Genomic DNA, 19,967 nt, shown 5'->3' with positions numbered 1-19,967 from the left:
ACATCCATCCTCAGGCAGGGTGAAGTCCATAAAACTATCACATGATGATGGAGCTTGAACAAGATATAACAACACTAAAGACAAGATTAAATCACGGTTTGTTTTGTTTCTTTGTGCAAAGTAATTAAATACCCTGATTTATTTAATCTGCTACGTGAAGAGTTGAGTAAAGCAAAATTTGCGTAAAAATGTAACTTAATTTCTTCAGTTTACCTTTAAGTTTGCCTGACTTGGAATTTAAGATTTTGTTAACTCCTACGTTTTTAAGCAACTAATTTTGATGAGTTAAGTGAATGATCAGTTTGAGATTGACAAACTGATCATTCTAAGTTATGGTTAAGACTGGACTCATTAGTTCTGAAATGTTTTTTTATATTGTAATTCAAGTTGACCTGACTTGAAAATTGCAAATATGTCTATTTACTATTAATTATTTTAGGGGGGTGGATAAAAGGTGACAAATCTGGATAAACTTTTTCAATTGTATGTTACCAACTGAAGTAATTTTTTAAAGTTAACAATTTTCAGTGGCTGTCAGACGTGGTAGCAACAGAAAGCTTAACTGAAACTAGCCGCTGATGACAAATAAATAAAATGACATCACACAGAGTGATAGATACTGTAAACCTAGTTATTCTGGTTCACTTGTCCCTGAAGTTAAGTGGAATGGTAGTGAAGCATTAGTGTTTTCTTAATGCAAAGCAAATCTAATACAGAGAAAGCCAGGGAGGTCCTGAAATCAGAAACAAAAGCAAAGCCCGGCAATTTGGTTCAATCAGCTTTAATGGGTCTTTTCTGCTTTACTTCCCATACATTACCTTGGCAGGCAGGTTGGATTTTTTTCTGCTCTATGATGTTTTGATATCATTATGTTGCAGGCATTACCCAATGGTAATTGCATTGGCAATCAGAAGAGTGGTATTATCTGATTCCACCAGGTATGGTGTAATGTCTTCAAAGTTAGTCTACTTATATCATTTCTATTTTTAAAAACTATTTTTATTTTTTTAGTCTAAATTTGAGCTTGCGTTGAATGTGCTCAGTGTAAATGGTTTCCAAATATGCGTCGCATTATGTTCATGTATAAATGGCAAACAAGGCAAGATTCCTCATGCATCTCTGTTGCTGTACGTCTCACATGAAACACGTGTATGAAGGAGGATTCATGAAATACAGTTCGAAACACGCCACTGAAAACGAATTTCCTCTGTGCACATAGGCTACATTAGCTTTCAGTAGTGTAGAGAACATACAACAGACACGTAAGTGCATGTTTGTGCCCATGCAGCCAATTACTCACACAGAGTTTTGCAGATAAACAGTCATATAAACAATTACGAGAGACATAATTGCAAAAGCCTGGCCAATGTTAATTGGCTGAAAGATAATTTTGTGTCCATTGCGTTTGTCAGTGGAGCCTGGTGGCTTCAAGTGATATAATGGCTGTTTCTGGTTAAACAAAAGGTCTGTCTCTGTAGAAATCCTCTCCGTAATCTTGTCAGACACTTTGAATAACAAGCTTGTCAGTGGCAAAAACAAGCACTTTTTGTGGACGCACTTTGATCTGGTGCAATGGCCCCAAAGGATTACATTACAGCCGTAGTAGCCCGTTCGCTGCTTGTTTTCAGTCTCCACTGGAAGCTATGTGCTGTCCAGTGTGCATTATATGTGTATACCCAAGTTTTAAAACCAAGATACACGTACATCTAATTAAAAACATTTATCTGCTCAGCAGCATTGTGAATAAATACACACAATTTTCAAGATCATTAAAAACAGTCTGGAATCAGTGCTTAAACAAAAATCCATTTAATAACTAAATCCAGTAATATGCTGATATTCCCTCTGCACAAAGCAAATATTTAGATTCACACTGGATACTTTATAAACCTCTAATTGCTTAACCTGCAGGCTGCTCTGCTGGTTGGACTGATGCGATTGTAAAAGAGGATTTTGGAGGCTTTCAGGCTGAAAGACCAGAATGGCAGAGTAGGGATTAATTAATGTTTGATGTTTGCATTGGCAGAGCAGTGCAGAAGGCCTCCCAGCACAGGGTCAGAATGCCAGAAAGTTTCGTGGCTGTCTTTTATTCAGCTACCTGGGCTTTAAATCTGCTCGTTATACTCCATGGGTGGTGAGATTTTTGTCAAAAAGCAATGGACACTGAACACAACAGAGGTCTAAACTCAGACCGGATGTCCTCATATTACATCAATCCAATCTCCAGTCCAATCTGCAGTGGAAACCACATATGTGATCATGATGTTCAACTATTTACTGTTAATAATACTGTTAATAATTTGCTTACAGTAATCAAGTAGTTCACTTGTCATTTTTCGGCCTTTTCATACATGATAACATGTGGAGGAAAAATGAATATCTGGTAATTCCATTTTGTTTAGTTTATCTACATGACAAATAAACAAACATAATGAATCCCTTACTATATTTACTTGTTCGGTCGTAGTTATCATGTGCTCATAGCGATCACTTTGACCCAGAGAGACATGGACACTATAAGCGTTTATACTGTGTTATCATACCTGCAAACTTGTTGCTTGGACACAACTCAAACAGACCAGCATATGACCCCTCAAGCAGTACTTGATCCTCAGAACCAATTGAATATGAAACGAGGACGATTGTATTAAAACAGATGTTTGCTCAGTGGTGTATATAAACTGTATGTTATGAAATATTTCTAAGCGGCTTGGTGAGTAAAAATAGCGATCAGCGTGTTTGCTTTGACCCCTACTGTGCTCAAAGTTCAATACTCTCCATCCCAGACCTTCTAAATATCAATCCCGGTGACACAGTAACTCTCTCCTCACTATTTTCAAAAGCAAAAGGGCTTTTCGCATTGCATCAAACATTCAGCTCAAATCTCCAGAGCTAGATTTTAGATTTTAGTTTGATACATAAATGACCTGCATTGCAAGCTGCCTGCTGCTAAAATGGTCCCATTGTTTATTTAACAAACAACTAAAAACTCTCAATCTGTGTTACTCATTCTTTTGTTTAGCATGAATATGATGTACAGTGTTCATTCTCTGCTTTTCTGTATCTGACTCAGTTGTTCTCTTTGGGCTTGTTTGTGAACATCCACTCTATGTGTATATGGGAACACACACTTATGCATATACACTGTCTGTGTGATTGTAATGTAAGGCAAAGCGTACTCCTGGGCATGTTTTTATTTCTTCTGATTGTTGAATTGAGCTCCTGGTTAAACCCTGCCAGATCAGTGCATCAGCAGGGGATTCCAGTCAGTTAAGCTGCTGTGGGTGGCCGCCTACCCGTCAAGGCTGAACGTTGTCCAAAGTGGACACTTTATCACTTATGTAGTGCTCATCAAAGCCTGCAGCATTGCCATCAGTGTTTTCCATCTCATCAGAGAGGCTGGTGAGAGTTCCCAAGGCCACACTATTGTTATGCGATGGGCAGTAGACAGAAGGCACAAGCTTACTGTATGTTATATTAAGTCTCCATGGCAGGTGTCTAGATCACCTGGAACAACCCCAATAATCATGTCCCACAAGACTTGAGCAGTGAAGACATCTATCTACTATTTATTCAAATCCAAATGTTCACAAAAATATTGATTTAAAAGATTTTTTTAAAAACTTTTTTCCTGTTGTGATTGAGGTCAATTGTCAACAAAACATCACATATTTAAAAAGCACCTCAAGAAAAAGAAAAGCTAAATAGCATTGCATGCTTCTCATTTACTTTCTCTTTTGTTCTTTCTCTCTTTTCTTTTATGCAGAGCAGCGGAAAACAACCTACAGAGGAATCATACACAAGATGTCTGCACCCTTGATGTCAATATTCAGTAATGAAGAAGAGGAATTTATGGACAGGCCTCCTTCAAAGATATGTAAAAAGGTGCTGTAAGGAATGTCATATGCATCTCACATTCATCAAGAAAAAAGAGGAGAAGATGGGATACATTCAGAAACATTACAAATGGAGGTTTGGCTTTCAGGGTGAACATCAGAAAATAGCAGAAACATATAACCACTGTGTAGAAATCGAGATTGACAATGTCCCTGAAGATGCTGGCTTTCACTCTACTTCCTTCAGGCATTTCGCGGACAAAAGGCGCTTGGACGCAGCCAAGAAATGGGTCACAAAAAATACAGAAAACTAAAAACGTTCCAACCCTGGTAGAAGGTTGTGTGTTAATCTTGGACCCCAGCGTTCATAAGAGAAAGTAAAGTGTAGTGGATCAGAAAACGAAAGGCATGTGGAAAAAAGTGAAGAACTCAACTGAGTCGCAAATGTAAAATGTTGACTCGTTGAAGGGTACAACAGGGTGGCAGAAAGATGAAAAACAGACACTTTCCTCGCCTTAACGGGTGGCATCATCCTTGCTGCTTTTTTTCGCAAATGCTCTGTTTTATTCCAGCTCTGATTCTACCTCTAGTGAGAGACACTGAGGGGAAGCCAGCAATTAGCGCTAGATTTGATTACCTGAGTTGTCAACCTGCAGTGTGACTGCAAAAACAGCCTCCGGTCATCCACCCCTCTAAACACAAGAGGAAATGGGCAGAGGAGTTGAAGAGCCGCAAGGTTAATTGAAGGTATATGAGATCTATCATGCCTGAGGCAGAAAGCACATATTAATGTTTAATAAAAAATACCATGACACAGTCCTCATGCCAGTGACATTCATGGCTAGGTTTTGTTGTAAGACCGAGTTAATTTATCAGGTATGGTTCAAAAAGCTTTATAAAGCCACTTGTATATGCACTGAAACACAACCTTTTCGACTTATATCCTGTTTCTTGTGTGGACTTTATGTTGGAGTTTAAGGTGTCTGTGCATTTTTCACTCAGGGCTAAATTAACAACTGATTTCCCTCTGGTAGAGACGGTCTCACTCTTTGATTAACACGTTAGAATTCAGCTCTGTCGTTGTCATTTACCATCATCACACGGACAGAGAAGATCTTGACGACAGGTAGCAATACTGTACTTGCTCAGTCCTCAATCTGCACCCCCCCCCCCCCCCCTCAGATCTCATCAGTCATCATTAAGGAGTGAGGTGCAGGTGACATAAGTAATTACTTAAAAGTATTTTGATGAGATGAATTCCCTACTGTCAATTAGGATTTCAGAGATGGTTGTGTGTGTGTGTGTGTGTGTGTGTGTGTGTGTGTGTGTGTGTGTGAGGCTCTCTGGACACTGATTATTTCTGTGTCAATTTAACTGGCTGGTATTTGCTATAATCGAATAATCTAGGCAAAGAGTCAAAGTTTCATTTATCATCTTTCATTTATCAACCTTAAATTTTGACTTATTTGATAAGGAGCATGACCCCCTCTTTAGCCGTCTAACACAGAAAGGAAATGAAATAGCAATTTCATCTGCTTTCTGCCTAATGTTGTTTGAGCTGCTGGACAACAAAGCAAACTTGACCTGCCTTCCACAGGACTTAACTTCTTCCACAACAAATCACTTCTTCGTTTGTTTTTCATATAAGAATAAGAATAAGAATAAAACCGACTTTATTTATCCTGGAGGAAATTGTTGTGCCAGAGTGCGATACAGAGGTCGTCACAATACAAAATATTAAAATACAAAATTGAACAGAAACTTAGACACAATAAAATACAATTAAATTAAATAGTCTGTCCCTTTTTAAAACAAAACTACAGATTGAAAAGTACAAATTTGTGAGAAGTGTCACAGTGTGTGAGGTGAAGTGTGCAAAGTAAGTGAAACTATACAGAATAGACTTTAACAATTAAATATGATATGTGCAAAGTGCAAACTGCAAAATGGGAGACAAAGTGAATATGTAAATGTTTCTGCAGTTTTACCTTAGTACAAACTCTATTGCCTGGCACAGTTATGCTTAATTAAGTAGCTGAATATGAGCAACCAGATACTGAACCTGTGAACTATCGAGTGAAGTTAACCCACCATCTTTACGCTGGTTACCTGTCATTCATTTATCGAACAATAAGCCAAATGTGTTATGGTGTTCAGTATGTAGCAGGTGGACATCACTTTATCTGTTGGCAAACTTTCTTTAGCAAAAAGAAATACATGCATTAGGAGGCTCGTTTCTCAGGTCACTGTGTTGGTTGGTGTGTTTTAAAAATACAAAGTCACCTAATTAAAATAACATTCACCAATTAAAATAACACCTAATTAGAATAACATTCACAAAGTACCTGGCTGTTTTCAGTGTAGAAACAAGCACATGCAAATGGACAAAAACTTCTAAACCACTTGCACTTGCTTTGCATTTAGGAATTAAAATTCTACAAATATATAATGTATGAGCACATTTACAAACCCATTCACCAATTCACCAACACAACTATGAAACATCACATTCACATGTGGTGAATGAACAATATATTTCTCACCCAAAATATCTCATAATGGCATTAAGTGCAGCCTGATTATTTTGATTGTGGATTCAAATCAGTGCAAAATTAGGATGCACATTTTTTTAAATGTAATTGCAAATAAAGCATAATGCAGCATTATTTATGTTGTTACAGTTACTTGAATGTGTGAAAATCATAGTAACACCATACTGAGGGTTGCGCTCTCCGCTGTCATTATCCTCAGACCTAGTGACCTCAAAGTGTCCCGGAACTATTGATTGTCCCAACAATTAGAATTTCCATCACATAGCGTCTGTGATGATGGCAGCCATGACTCTAATGCACTTTACGCCTCTCCCTGTGGAGATACCCTGTTAGCATGATGAAACAACCCAAAGGTCACCTGCCTGTCTCGCTGGCTGGTCTCCTATCCCCAAACCTCCTTACAAGCCACTGCCCCGGTAAGACAGCTGCCACTGCTAAGATAAGGCAATGTTAGCATGCCACGTGATTCAGAGTGAAACGATTTCCTTTTGAGCAACATCACACTTTTATCTGGAAATCTGGCATTCAAGCATTTTAATTCTCTCAAATTAAGGGAATACTATCTTATGAGTATCAAATGCTCACCCTCTGTAGGCATGAAAGATGAAAACAGTTGTGCTTTGCTCCTTTGCAGACGGCTGCAACTGGAGTCAGCAACTGTAATCAGACATTTTAATAGACTCCAGTGACATCTGAATATTTCAACCCATATCAAAATGTTCACAGAACCTTCTCAAACTGCTGATTCACATAAGTTCTTTACGTGTATTTCACATGTTCAGTATGTCCAAACAGTCACAGTTTCTCCTCAATTCAGCAGCCCTAGAGCTCCGCTGGTATAATTAGGGATTTGTTGGAAGAGCGGTGTGTTTTGGAACCCAACTCGGCATATAGATCAACAGCTTGCTAGCGAAATTTGAAACACCCACCTGGTCTTTTCAACAAAGATATAACAAGAATACATTTGTTAGCACTGAACAACTCCAACTCCCATGAGACCTGATGATGGAGCTCAATCAATATGTCCAGTTTTCCGGAGCATCAAATACTTTTATATTTTAGCACTTTTAGATTTGAAGTGGATTAGGAGGTATAATTGCCACCATTTAATAGCTCAGGCTTTATTTGATGTGCACATCAGTTTACTTTAGTTACAGTAAGGCTCAAACGTTCCAAACCCATGTGGTTCTCTTGTTAATACTGTAGGCTTTGTTGAAGTGACACAATGAGTATCATGGGACCCAGCTGGTCTGGCTTCTACAATATGTTTGTGTCAGCTGTAATTTACAATATTGAAGACTCCCTGCTGAGTGGGTGATTTCTGGTAAGTGACTCAATCACCCCTCCACCCATCCTAGTTAGATCTATTGATCCAGCTGCAGTAAGCAAATTTATTTTGCTACTTTGCCTTGCCCTCAACATGAAAAGAAGAGAGAATATTGTAAGGAAGTGGAAAACAATTTATTGCCACAATTTACTTTAAGGTGCTGCAGGTTAATGGATGTGACCTTTTTAATCTTTTAAGTATGACCAGTGGACCTGCGACAGTCAATGGCCGCTAACTGGACTTAAGCCATCAAGAGTGACCAGCTGCTGGCTTAAATACTAATTGGAGTCAGTAGCGTGTCTGAATACAAACAGCAAACAACTCTTAACTCTTTATTAAATTTGACATTTTATAGCCATTATCCCTTGAATGACCTCAGAAAATGTTTAATAATAGCACAAAAACTCATTTTTAAATTAAAGTTTTGGATCAGCTTTCCAGTATTTTAGTGATTCAGCCTCTTAGGTTTTTACATTTTTCTTGTTTAAAACATGTAGAGACCAGAGAAGTGATTACTCTTTCTTTAAGAGCTTGATCATTAATTAATTTCAAGATGACTTTCTTTTTTCAGTGGCATTGCATTACAGCCACTTAGCATTTGCTCCAGTACTCATTTTAAAAGAGAAGTTGTCAAATTCGTCAATCATCAGAATTTCGCAACTAAACTACAGTCATTTGAGTATATCTATATTCTGGGCAGGAAATGCAGGGGCACCACAATGGATTTTAAAGTAGTAGGCTTGGAAAATAGAACAGCTCAGTCTTCACTGAGGTAGGCTTTTAGCCATGTGGAAATAATACCTACACGGAGCTCCATCAGGTCTGTAGAATTGCTGTACTCTGCATTAAAACTCACTCTTATATCCATTTCCATGGCACTCTGGGGTGCTCTGTCCATTTTACATCCTGTCTGTTAATGTGGCAATTAGGTAAGAGGACTTGGAAGACTCACTGTCTGATCAATCACCCCTTATTCTATTTTTTTTCTGTCTACAGCTCGGTCTCTTCATCTTCTTTTCTGTTCATCCCCACCTGAAATTATCTGAGTATGACAGACATATTCCTTTGTTATGCTCATAATAAGGCTGCAACATGGCCACATTGAGAGGAAAAAGTCAGTATTTCAGAGACTTACTTATTATACTTTTTTTTAAAAAATACACTGCCGTAGTAAACAAGTGAGAACAGTCTGTCTTTTATGTGTCAGAAAAGTGAGGATGACTATCTGATGTCACAGGTTTCACCAATAAGCACCTTACCTTATTCTCAGAGAAATTTAGTCAATAACCAGATGTGTCTTGAGTCCAAAAGAACCCTGGTTTACTCAGTTTACTCAGAGACAGGGCCACAGTTATGGCATCAGAAAGTGATTAAAGCTCATGCAAATGATATAAAAGTTCTGTAGTCTGCTGTGCATTACGTTATTGCTCATTGTCCACACAAATGTTAACTTCACCGCCTCCTTAGGCTTTTCAAAGGGAAAGCATTTTTGAGGAGGGAGACCATCCCAAACAGAGTAATGGGGCCTATAAGTGAGGGGAAAACACAAGAAATGTGACAAAGAGCTACAAGTCAGAGGCAATATGAATAATTTTCCTCACAAGAAAAAAAAAGATGGTGCCTTTGGTGCCTAAACCTAACCAAACTGCTGCAATTTCATAATGTTAACTGAGTGTTTATTATTGTTACCATGACAACGGAGGTGCGGTATTTCTGCAGCAATATTAGATGAAGGTCAGGGGCTGGTGCAACAGCCGGAACAGTTGGTCTGCCGCAGTAGAGCGCCTCATGTGTTGGTGTCATACGGCAAACGGTAGTGACAAAATGGCAGTATTTGATGCGCTTGGATGAGAGGCCTATGACAACCTGTCAACGTTGTAATGACTTCATTTGTGCCACCTGTGATGCTACCACTCCATTGAGGCATGAGCCTCATAAAGGGGGCTTTAGCCTACAAAATTAACAACCTTATTATGATACTCTATGGTAATTTAGTTTTACAATCCCTTGACCAGTCTAACACTGCCTTGAATATGATTAATACTCATACACTTGATAACAAATATAGATACCATATCACAGATACCATGCCACCTGGATCAGTTGTGGCTGAAAAAAAGCAAAAATTGCTCAGCATCATAATAGCACCTTCAATCGGATTACCTTTTACATATGCCTGACATTCCACTTAAGGTATTTGCTTTTGCAGATTAATCTTGGAACTGCAACATAATACACAGTAATTTGTCCAAGCTGCCAAATCTTTCTGTCTGGTAAAAAGCTAGCATCCCTCTACAGTGACACAAACAAAAGATGCAATTTCCCTCTTTTTATCACAGTGTCAGTTGCTAAGTTACTGAAATCGACTAATGAAATGTTCCATTCAACAAGTCTGCTGAAAAAAGACTTCCCAACATGCTTTGTGTTTCTCTTTCTCTTATTTGTTCTCTGGTAGGGTTTGTTACCTTACCTCTGGAAACTGCAGCCTGCTGTGTGAAAGTGATGTGAGTCATTATGCTGCATGGTATGTTTGTCTTCGCCAGCCTGTTAGCGTGCTACTTTATGTTCATCAGCATGACAACCTGCCTACGTTTATCTGTCATTTTTGCAAGACCTTCCTGTTTGTCAGCTTGTATCTCATACTGAGATGGAAGATTTTCACCAACTAGTCCTTTAAACTGGCCAATATCAGCACTATTACTGTAGCTGTTTAAATGAAAACTGGTTTCTTGGTCAGAGAAAACACATACAAGTGAATGCACAAACACTGTTAAGTGCGTTTTAAGGAGTTGTTTTTAATGGAATAAAAATAAGGTAATATTTTGTGTTGTTGTCACTCTTTTCATACAAAATAACATTATATTATATGTTAACATAATTTATAATTTCCATGCATTCATTTTCATAGGAAGCTTGTAGTATATATAGTATGAATTTGATGAACAACATGTCAACTGAGGAAAAGTCAGGTGGATGATGAGATCAAATGCAAAATGAGTGATTCATTTTATTAGTTCAGCCAAAAAAGGAGTTACTTAGGAGCACCCAGGGATGCAAAGTCACAACAATTTGTCAAAACATTTTCAAAGGGTTTTGAGTGATTCCAAAGCTAAAATGTCACTTCACAGCAAGAACAAGTGGGACTGTAGCCTTTTTGTCTACTGCATACTTGTTGTATTATTGTCTTTTTTGCCTGACATTTTTCCAAGAATAGAAACTCTTAACCTCATTCTGAAGTGTTCATTCAGCTTTCTGAATCAGTACAAAACAATGCGAGGGGCTGCGGTGGCGGGGGTGAGATCAACTTTTTTGTTGGAATATCTGTCCTTTGTGCCGACACTTCACTGCCAAACTGGCCTCATTCAAATGAGTATGGATTTGTGCTGATTTGTGCTGATTTGTGCTGTTGCCTTTTCACTATCTATTGCTCTTTTCGTCCACTTTTGTACAGTTATGGTTATATTACAGTTATGGCCACAGACTCTCTCTACGTTTGTATGAATGATGAATTTGACCGATAGCATTGTTATTATTTGAAATTTCCACTTTGATCTTTTGGGATAAAACAGTCCATCAACTCTGTTGGGACTTTTTTATTTTACTCTAAGCAAAAGTCTAAACTCTGTATATCTCAAACTTGTTCCACTGATCGGTGTAATGAAACTGTGAGCAGCCCTGCAAAGATATGTGCCATTCTTTACAGGTAGGAATGATGAAATCCCTTTAACTCCATATTGATTTGTGGGCTGAATGCTCGTCCATTGATTAATTAGCAAAACAGTGCTAAACAGAGTAACTGTATTGATAAGAAGTACTTCTTCCATCAATAGCCATCGATTACATAGGACCTTGCCATCTAAATTACATCCAGTTTGCCTCATCATGCATACACTGTTATCTGTAACAATTAAAGTGCTGTCAAGAGATGCCAGCTGGAAGGGAATTGTGTACTGAAGGTCAAGCTAATGGTGCTAAATCAGCCCATCTCTGCTTAGCTCTCATGCATAAAGACTTTCATTCCTGTGTGTGATGGAACGCTGTTGCCGCAATTTTTGTATGTGTTACTGTCCATTAAGTCCAAGTAGTTATTTCAAAGTACATGATATAGATTTATTTCCAATTTATGCGCTGTTAGTGTTTTGAGAGGCAATACAAGAGCTATGTAAAGAGTAGCTATAGGCCAACAATAAGTTACCTTTTGATTCCATTAAGACCACTCTAAGCACAGCTACCAACAAAGCATGAGAATGAGTCAGTACCAACGCCTGTGCACTTTACCTTCTCGAGTTTCAGCATAGCCTTGCACTTTGCAACTGTGCTAACAGGAGCTGAAACGGAATCAGATTAGGCCTGGCTGCATGAATTTGTTGCTCTTCTGTGAAGTAGTTTCAAATTCATGAAAAGCATTCAAAGCACAGAGAATAACTCACTTAACAGTTGCAGCAGAACATCAAATAATAAGTGAGATTTGGTATCTTTTTACATAAAGACTTTATTAAAATTGAATAACATTGCACAAAAAAAGCTAAAGCAAAGTACTACCAGCTGGATAGTCACCCAGATGTACATACGCATTTAGAACTGTGTGTTTCTGAGAGAAAAGAGACAGAGACAAGGAGAAAGACAGGAAAACAAAACATGCATCCATCAGACATGAGGATCACCACTTTTAATTAACTACAGCCAGCATAAAATCTCAAAGATCACATAAAACAAATGGCACAAAATCTGCCTCTGCTTTGTGATCCTGACTCCTTCTCTGACAAACATACATAGACACACTCACACACACAGTTTCCATACTAAGAATAACCAAATGCTATCCAGATGATCCTTGTGCTGAGAGATAGCACATTTTTCCTGTCTGCCGAGTTAGAAACAATGAATAGTGGCTGTAATGACTATCATAATAGCAATTAATCTGCACTGTCATAAGGGAGGTAAACCTGTTAAATCTCCTCCATCTAGAGCATAAACCAGAACTGAAAACTGCACATTCCAAACTGCAAGTAAACACCTAAGGCCTTACAACGTCATAGTAGCACAAACATACATGTCAAGATAACAGCATGGACAGCAGCCAAGAAAACCACATTAACTATTTTTCACAGATTGTTTTTTCAAAGTTGTCACTGTTTCAGAGAGGACAATAGTCACAGTAAGCCCTGTTCTGTTACCATTTCCCCATAGACAGTTGATGATGTCAAGCCAACCCTGCACACTGTGCTGTATGTCAGGATCATTTCATCATTTTCTTTTCCATGTATGGGGAAACAACCCTTTGCCTCAAACAACAGTGACTCATGTATACGCACAGTAAATGCGTGACGGACACACACACACACACACACACATGCACGCACAGACATACAGATACTGTACACTCAAAACACACTGACTTAAGGCAGTGGTGGCCTGGCAACTGTGACCGTTCGAGTAGATCTAAATGTGCCCTTGTATGCATCTCTAACCCTTCATCCCTGTTCTTCCCTTGTGAGCCTAAGGCCTGAACAAGCTGCTTAGAAACATGGCACACAACTATTTATCACTGAAATACAAGATCAGCTCTTTCCTCTACAAAACATCACAAAGCAAATATTTAGACAGTATTTAGTTTAATATTGTTTACACCTGCTTTCAGTACAATTCAGAATACTACGTGTACATTAAAAATAAGGTAGCTGAGCAGGTGTGGGCACAGATATGGAGCAGATACATTTTATATTTGCATGTTGATAAAGAGGGCTTTTGTCTCCACATATTGCCGCTGACATACACAACAAGATGGCTGCACTAATCCCAAATCCGCCCTCGAGACAGTAAACATCAATACTAATGATAATACCCGCATGCTTACTATAACTCTCAGACGACACAGCCTTTAATCCTCATCATTATATTATTTCTACACTCACTCCACATGGATCACATTGATACGAAGACCAAAATGACTAATACATCTTCATTACACTACAACCCTGAAGACTATATTAAAACATAACTCACTCCGCAACTTGCTGTGCATGTGCACAAGAGTTGTCGGTTCTGCTCATCTTGAAGACTGAACAACAAAGATGCTTTTGACAGCTTTTAAAAAAATGCCACAGTGTGGTTTTTTTTCCTGGTTCTTTTAAGGGACAATGAAGGCTTTGTTGTGCCAGAAAAGAAATTCTCATTTCATAAGTAAATGTGCACAAGTGATTAAAAGAGCAAGGCTGGATTACCAACCATGCAAAGCTGGCAACTATCCCCAGGCTCCAGACCTCCACAAATTCATTGTGTCGCGTTGGCAATTTTGATTAATTGCACATTTGTTTTTGAATTTACACCACAAAAGCACAATATCAACAAAGGCAAATCCTGTGTCACCAACCGATGCTGTGGTCAGCCTGTTTCAAAATCTAGTTTTAGCAGTTCTTATTTTAGTTTATATTGTGCTCACATGGTTCATATTTCTAATAAAGTTGTTTTAAATTGAATGCCATACTCCACTATCAAAATGATAATTGGGCTAGTGGTTGTCCTGGAATTTGAAGACACATTACACAGCGGGGGTAGTCCTCTCAATAAGTCCTCCCAGCAAAAAAAAACCAGTCGCTTCTGTGAGTGCTGTTTACATTCAAGTGACAGGATCCTCTAACGGTTGTAATCATTCTGACGGGAGCAAATGAGGAATTCAGGGGACGTTATAATAGACCAACAAAATCTGCATACGGAGGTTGGGGGTGGATGGGCGGGCCACGAAAACGTTAAACTTGGGGGACTGCTGTAAGTTTCCTGTTTCAAACAGTGATAGTTCATGTTTTTCAAGCATAACAATGATTATTCCCTTAACCATGCATTTATTATCGTAACCATGACAACAAAGACCCCTTAACCTTAACAAAAGCATTTATCTATATCTAACCAAACCTTACATGATTGATTGGGTTTTTCACAGTGATTTGTTCGCGATTTTGTCATGTGTGACAGTATTGGAATACTGTCTTCCAATACGGATGTCAGATCAGAAAATGGATCCGTTTGTCACTCTTGATGGTATGGACAATGCATTTTAATGTTTATTTTGTTCTGACAGGTTCATCTAAATATAAAACAAAGTCGGGACAAAGTAGGATTTGAACTATTGAAATATTTTGCTACAATAAAAAAAATAATGAATCTCCTAGTTTAGAAGTAACCCAATTATCAAGTACCTTCTGCTAAATTGCAAGCTGAAAATAGAACTGCAATACCAACAGTTATATTACATGGGGAATGCGCAGCCAGTGAGTTTGATTTGCCACTGCTGAGCGGATTTCTCATGAGTGCACCCGCCCAGTGTGCAGCCCAGTAAAGTAAATACCAGCTTTGCTCACAACAAACAATTATGACTCTGGCCAAACTGGCAACCTCTGTAAGCCCTAGAGACTCTCTCTACAACACCTGTGGACGGTGTCCTTATCATTCACTAGCTCCACTCCCCCTGAACACAGCTGCACCGTTCACCATTATTCACCATTGACACTTGTGTCAAACAATATAGGAGCATTAATTGTTGCAAATGGTAACTCTTTTATGTGGATGAACAGGCTGCATTCAGGTGAGTGCTCTGCCATCCATCCAGTGGTGAGAATTTCAGCAGAGCAGTCCAATAAAGCCCCTGAGAGCTCATCAGCTATCATTAAGATATTGGCACACAAAATGCTAAAGGTAAGAGATGCCATTGTGAAACATGGTAATACTGTAAGAAGCTAGAGCAGGGGGACAGGACATCAGGGTGGTGGAGGGAGAAATCAATCAACGCAACCACCTTAGTGTAGCCTTTATGGAGAGGAGAGGGTGGTTTAACCGGCAGCTGGGGCATAATAATTATAAGAATAAGTGAGGGCTTGTCACTTTATAAAGGCCACCTCATTGTCTTGACTGATCGTGATTGATTACCTGTGTGAATGTGAGAAGAGCTCCTGATTGTAATCTGTGGTAGAGACACTTTTACCCCTCTTACAATTACTTACAATTTGTTGAAATAAAAGACATTTAAATGTCTTGTTTAACTATACCTATATAGGTATGTACTATACCTTCTGCAAGACCGACATGCTCACTGTGTATGGACAATATTCATAATGTGGATTAACCGACTATGAAAAAAAACACATTTTCTCAGTTAAACCTGGTCTTATCCAGGCATGTCATGGTTTAAGTTTAAGTTATTTTTTTTTGTCCAGCCTTTGAGATATCTCATATGTCTCGTATTTCTGCCTCTGCGATATCTGCTACCATTGCAATATCATGGAGGAAAATACAACTTGTAATGCTAAAAGCATTCATATTTATTTATTTATCATTTCTGGAAGCAATGTCAGGATAATCAACAGGTTCTGAGTTTTTCAACTGCTTTGAGCGACACAAAAAAAGGTCAAAAAAAACAATTCCATTCCTGTCTATTGTATTGTGATATCAATACAACTACAAGAAATGAATATCTAAAAACCTTTGCATATACAGCTGATACTGTGAGTAAGTCTTCACACAGGTAAGGGAAAATTATTATCTTTGTTTTGTCGTTGTGTGCGTTTTCCTTGGGTGAACTGGCCCTTTCAAATAGCCCTCTTTTGACAGTGTATGAGAGTATTCTTGCTCTTTCCTCTCCTCTATTAAGTCACTAGTGGGGGCTGGCCAGTGCAACCCTAAACCTTTAAAGCTGGAGTATTTCTTGAGGGCAGTGGTACAAGTTTGAAATAGAGTACTGGCACATGATCACCTTATGAAGTCATTATGGCAAACATGCTTGCAAACATTGGCCTATTTACCCGTCACACAGAATGGAGCAACATTAGCAATGATTCGGATTGTGGTTAGCCAGTGAATTCAAGTCACTTTCCTTTTAGCTTCCCTTTTTTAACTTTTTGTCTCCACCAACTCCTGAGGGAAATATTTGGGTCCCAAACAGCTAGATTCTCCACTGTGTTCACTACTTTGTTACTAACTTTGTCTGTCTGCTGAACAGGTACCATACAGGCAGAAGTCATAGAGATGAGGGGAACTGCAGAGATGGTTGACAATTGTCAGTGGGTTCATCACAATGATAAAACTCTCATCCTACATATAGTCGCTTGATCCATTCTCGATATAAAAATATTGACCACAGCAGCTTTAAACTGAGGATCTCCTAAGCAGCACCATCTGTATATATTGTTTTTAACTGAGATTTAAATAAACATTTAAACATATTTTGCCTGATTTTATTGTATGTGTAATTATAAGGAAGGCATTTTCTTTTCAATAAGTGATTCATTCCTCAATTACTTATTGAAGAATAAATGTTACATGTTACAATTGTCATCCCTATTATTTTATACTGAGCTTTATTTTCCATTGCCAGTATTAATTTTGTGAAGACAGAAAATATATCTTATTATTGGCATCTGCCTGTAATTGCTTGTGAGCAAGTGCATAATAACCAGTTTAAGCTGGAGTACTCTGTATATGTGTGTGTGTGTGTGTGTGTGTGTGTGTGTGTGGCAACTGGATGAAGTGGGTTGGATCGGGAAGTCATAACTTCAAATGTCCTCTGTGACATCGCAGGGAAATCAGCCTCTCATTGCTCTCCATAAAAACACTTTCCAAGGGCCTCTCATAAACAACAACACAGACGGCTGCACGACAGTGTTTCTCCTTCTGGTAAATGCTACTAGCTGACACAAAAGTGCCTCCTGTCTGCTGCGTACTGCAGGACAACTTCATTCACATTAAGACATGTCCACATTTCCAAGGTTTAACAACAGGATAGTGAGGACAGACGGGCATGTCAGTTTGAGAACACATAGCTCCCTTTGGTTTATTGTATGTGCACACGTCAGATCAGTACATATAAAGGCTTAATGGCCACGTGTTAATCAGCACAGGACCATCTTCTCAGTGCCAGTGTGTGGGAATCTCATCATCTGTACAGTGAGAAAAGGGAAAGTGTCATGGTATGGTTGTCACTTTATCCTCCTCTCTGCACTGGACATGACCTGAACACTGATGAAGTTTGCCTTAGTGTAGAGAAATAAAAGCAGAGGCAGCAGATGCTAATTGATGAACAAATAAATGTAAGAATTTTCATGCTGTACTCTAGGTATGTCGATAAGATTGTCATTTGTTGTATTTTCTGCAATACATATTAACGTTTCACCTGATGAAATTCTCTGTTACTTCTCTGTTAAACACAAAGGGAACGGTGCACACAATAAACCACAAAAGCTGCGGGCCACTCTTCCAAAAAATCTTTCAAAAAAAAACTGCTCATAAAGACAAGCCATGCATCTATTAGTTGTGAGACTGACAGCACTGTGCTTCGGTGCACTCAGTGAAATATGCTTATCCATTCAAGCTGGCAGGGTTGAGGTTGTAACACAATTAGTGCGAGGTGAGCAGGGGACCCAGAGTCTGGCAGGCTAGACAGGACCCGACAAACAGAGACCTCTGAAACTTGGCTGCCATTTTGCAACCTGCAGGTGAGCTCAACAGGGAACTACTCATCAGTGAAAAATGACTGAATTTATGTGTATATACTATTTGTATATACTTGATCCTCTTGTTAGCTCATTTAAAACACACAGTAAGGCTGCGGTGCGGTACAAGTCACTCCTCTATACTGTCATACAGTACGTATATAGTAATAAATATAACACATTAGTAACATTTACTGTTTGTATAAGCTACTGTACAACAAATTTAACACATATGTGTGACTTCTTGTTTTAGCCTAAACTCAATGCTTGATGTCATTGTGAGTAATATGTTTTACTGCATAAATTACAATCATACTTATATGCTGCACTAAAAATAGTATAATAAATATACTATAATAAGTATAATAATAAGTCGTTTTTCAGTCACTGAAATTCAGATTAACACTTAACAATTACCTAATTGATACTATTTTTCAGCCATATTGGGAGAACTAAACTTAAACTATTTGGCATTTATTATCTGTTAAATGCCTGTTCTTGAAGACTGCACTTGCTCTCTTTACTTGGACACGGTTCAAGTGGGCTTGAGTGTAGTACAGTGTCTAAGTAAGCTTTTACTGTTAAGGCCACTAGAGTGAACTTGACTGCTTATCAGCAGCTTGTTCACAAATTTAACTCAATAAAAAGGTGCTAATGGACTTCAGAGCTGTGGTACCGATACTTTAACATGAACTTTTATCACATTACATTAGTATTCCAAAATATAGTCACTTATTACCGTATGTCATTTCAGGCATTGTGTGCATTAATATCATCAAAATAAACCTACACATTTGCACTAAAAAAGGTATTTTTGTTACCATAACATATTCTAATATAGTTACATGTTTCTTTAGCAGCTTTATATGAGATTCAGAACAGAACATTAATATAGCAGCAGACAAGTATTTGCTATGTAAACATATAGTAGAGTAATGCTGACCTGTGTGTAATCTAAGCTTTTCTGTTCTTTGTTTTAGGAGCCGGGACAGCAGAGTATTAAAAGCATTCAGCTAAAGGCAACCTTTCAGAATTTCCTCCATCGAACAAACCACGTTCCTCGGCTATAAGGGTCTCCACTGCCTCCACCCGAGCAGCCCCATCTGTCGCCCTGCGCCTCTAGCTACTCCACCCCAGGCTCCTCTGCCTCTACTGCTTCGTGCCTTTCCTCCCCCAAGTAGGGTGTCGCTGGCCTCGGTGGTGGGATCATAATAGTAAAACTCAATGTTCTTAGCAAGGAAATCATTGCCAAGATGTACATCCTCTAGCTTGCCTAGTGAACTTATCTCATCACTTGACTTTATTCCTAAAGGGTAACTTTATTCCGTTATTTATCTCATTAGTAGTTGTTTGTCTCGCATACATTTGCTCTGAGACGCTGGTGCTCTAGTACAACTACTAGTAGTTCAGAATCTCGTATGCAAAACTCATTATGTTTCTCAGTCAAAATTTTATTAAGTTTATCATATTTTTTGTATCTACATTGTATTTGTCGTTTATATTTATACCAATATACAGTCCAAGAGCTTTTCTAGTATGGTATTAGGAACATAATAATGTGGAGACTGTTCGATAATGTCAGAAATTATCAGCTAATTTTGTACAGCCCTCAAATAAGACGCTCTAATATGAAAAGGGAACATAATGACCCAAAGTGTCAAGTCACCCCTCTCACATTTGCTACTGTGTACTTTGTCACATGCAAGGGCACAAACTAACATTGCAGCATATGAAGAAAATCAGCTCTAAAAACTCAAAAGCACAAAGGTGG

This window comes from Pempheris klunzingeri, chromosome 10, assembly GCF_042242105.1.
Source record: "Pempheris klunzingeri isolate RE-2024b chromosome 10, fPemKlu1.hap1, whole genome shotgun sequence".
NCBI classification, from domain to species: Eukaryota; Metazoa; Chordata; class Actinopteri; order Acropomatiformes; family Pempheridae; genus Pempheris; species Pempheris klunzingeri.
The sequence above is the reverse complement of the archived record's forward strand: the minus strand, read 5'-3'. Positions refer to the sequence as shown.